Source organism: Lepidothrix coronata, unplaced genomic scaffold (assembly GCF_001604755.1).
Source record: "Lepidothrix coronata isolate B3197 unplaced genomic scaffold, Lepidothrix_coronata-1.0 Scaffold251, whole genome shotgun sequence".
In the NCBI taxonomy this organism is placed as follows: domain Eukaryota; kingdom Metazoa; phylum Chordata; class Aves; order Passeriformes; family Pipridae; genus Lepidothrix; species Lepidothrix coronata.
In genome coordinates this window covers 108,056-111,391 of record NW_016690431.1, presented here as the reverse complement: position 1 = coordinate 111,391, position 3,336 = coordinate 108,056, and positions in this window count along the sequence as shown.

The following is a 3,336-nucleotide window of genomic DNA, read 5'->3' as shown; positions in this document are numbered from 1 at the left end:
TGTCTCCTCTCCAGATCCATATTTAATATGTAATCAAGCTATTGCCCTATACAACCTGGTCTCAGCACTGGGAATACTTTGAACCTGCTGTGATCTAAACTTCAAAGGAGAGAGGGTTTGTAGACTGATAGAGACAAATTACTTTAGAGATCTATACTGAAAATCTTGAATTAAAAAATTTAAAAAAAATCTGTCCATGGAATGAATTCATGGCTAGGCATAACTGGCAAAAAATTACATTTCTAAGGTTTTACAAAAAGAAGTAAAGTTTTAAGCATGAAACTACCTAGAGATGTTAGATCATTGAAAAAAACTGGAGAAGAAACTGATCTGTGGATATCTGCATTGGATAAAATATACACTGCAATGGAGAGTCAGCTACAGTCCTATAGAAGTGGAAGAAAATCTGAGCTATATTAAGTTCTCTTTTTATCACTGCTTCTGATCTCTTAAAATTAGCTTGGATATGGTTATTCATCTTCCCTTCCCTTCCCTTCCCTTCACTTCCCTTCCCTTCCCTGCCCTGCCCAAACCTGCCCAAACCTGCCCAAACCTTCCCAAACCTTCCCTTCCCAAACCTTCCCTTCCCAAACATTCCCTTCCCAAACATTCCCTTCCCTTCATCTTGTCCCATTTAAATAATAATATTAATAGATTGCGGTTGCACAAAGGCATTTGCAAATCACTAGTAAAAAACTATTTATTTCTCTGCATGTTTCAGTATTATAACACCGTTCTCTGATGAGAATCATTCCTTGTTTAAATCATAGAGCCGTAGAAATTATGGCGTAACTGTCTCAATCACAGAGCAGATTTGTCTGGAAAATAAATTAAAAAAACCCTAAAATCCCCAAAAGCTGCAGTGGAGTGGAACATGTGACTGATAATGTGATTGTATGGCAATGCTGATGTGTATTTACAGAAATCATTAAGAATGACATAAGCCTCTGCCAGTGTAGTTCTTAATGGGACTAGTAAGTGCCACTATTCTGAGTTGTTTATATATTCCTAACTTGCATCTCTTGTTAGAAATCTCTGATCTTCTTATTTCAAGTAAAAGTTTACTCTTTAAAAATAACAAAGATGGCACAATGAAGAGTAGAATTTATTTCATACTCTTCTTTGCTTGCTGAGCTATGATTCACCATCATAAATGTTTGCTTTAGTTTGGGGCTTCCAGATGTTTACTTTTCTCTGGTGAGCACAGCAAAGTAAAGACTTCTGGAAAGAAGATTTTGTGATCTGTGAGTAGGGTTGGCCACCTGTTGTTTAATTACTGTGGTTATTTGGTCACTGTTTATAATTAAGTTCAGTTTATAAAGGACTAATAAACTTTAAATTAAATTCTGTCACATCCTAAATGTCGGTAAAACAATCTATCACACTTTCTACTGCCGGGCTTTTGATTATCTACCAGACGTAATAGCTGTGTTTGAAGTCTCTACATTTCCTGGTCAGCTCTTTACCCTTTATTGATAACTTCTTGACATAACTTTAATATGATTTCAAATTTAAATTTTAAAATTTATAACAGAGTATAATTTCAATTCATAAATTTCATTTTTGTTAATAGCTATCTTCACCAAGGTCTTCAGCATTGGTTTTTTTGTTGTGGTTTTTTTTTGTTTGTTTGTTTGTTTGGGGTTTTTTTGTTGTTTTATTTTTTTTTTTAATTTGTTTGTTTGATTGGGGTTTTTTTTTATTTTTTTAATATTACTTTATATTATCTTTTCCATTCTTTTTCTCCTTAAAGAGAGCAATCTTATATGATGGGTTCAGACTCTTATATAATTTTTTAATCAATAATTACCCTCTCAATAAGGTTTATCTCTTCTGTGTCCAATAGTTTTTTTTTATTTCTGAGTAGCCGCACAATCATAATCCACTGTCTGAGCCTTCTCATGTGTAGTGGACATGCATGTTTTTAATAGAGTTTTCCTTTTACAATTTCTGATTTTATTTAATAGACATGGTTTAAAAATATGGGTTGAGGCTATTTTATAAAGGACTACAGTATAAAAGCTTATTTACCAGGCTCAAATAATGTAAAGTGCTAGAGGTTTACATGTGAATACAGCTGAATGTCTGAAAATTAACCAAGTACAGATCTATACTAGGAATAAATATGCTGCTTTTCTTCCATTTAGTCTTATTTTCAGTGAAGTGTTTTACAGTTTCTAAATTTGTTGCACTTGAGTAAATATCATCGACTGGATTATGCTATCCACAACCAGCTGCAGAGGTGGATAAAAAAATCCAAAAAAATCTTTATAGCATTATTAACAGTTTCTATATAGCTTATCAAGATTGTAGACATTTTATGATATTGTAGCAGGAAAAAGCCTTTTTATAAGTGCAGTTTGCTTCTATGATTTATTTAATCAAGTTGCCACCCAGAAAACTTGAAAGCTATTGTGATGATGGAAGGACCTTTTAATGCAGACTAAGTAGGATTCAGATATGAAAATATAAGTGCTGTAAAAGAGAATTACACAATATGCCCACCCACTATTGAGAGATCCTTTAACCTCAAAGTGTTTAAAGTCTCATCCCAATCATGCAAACAGAAGTTGTTGCCAAGTCATGTGTTAAACACAAAAATGACATTGAAGGATTCTGCCAGGAGTCCTTGTAGACTTCCAGGAAAGCGAGTACGTGTATATTTTAAAATAGGGAAAGCCAAATCAAAACTTTCTATTTAGCAGTGAAATGTTCTGTGGAAGGCTGAGCCTGAACAAAAGAGGTGAGCATGTGAAGATCTGCACAGGCTATCCCACAGCATCTTGGAAGGACTAGGCTTCTAACATAAGTGAAGATAAACATAAGCAAGGCTCCAGCCAACACAACACGCTGACACCAGTTTAACCTAGAGTGGAGGATTGTTTATGCTTCAGATGACTAATTATCATAGATAGAAAAGTACTTAAGTCATACAGAGGTAGCCAAGTTTTAAAAACACCACAGTGAAGCAAGAAAGTGACCTACAAGAATTTATAAGTAATAAAGCCAAGAACAGAATATCAAGGAGAACTCTGGTGAGAAATAACAAACCACAAAGCCAGTTATAGCTACCTCTGCAGTAAATACCAAGAAGTGATACTGACAGGCTCACAACCACTTTTACAAGAGAAAGCCTGAAAAAAAAGTTTTTTTTTTTTTTTTTTTTTTTTTTTTTTTTTTTTTAAAAACTTTAAAAAAAAAAAAAAAAAAAAAAAAAAAAAAAAAAACTTTTTTTTCAGGCTTTCTCTTGTAAAAGTGGTTGTGAGCCTGTCAGTATCACTTCTTGGTATTTACTGCAGAGGTAGCTATAACTGGCTTTGTGGTTTGTTATTTCTC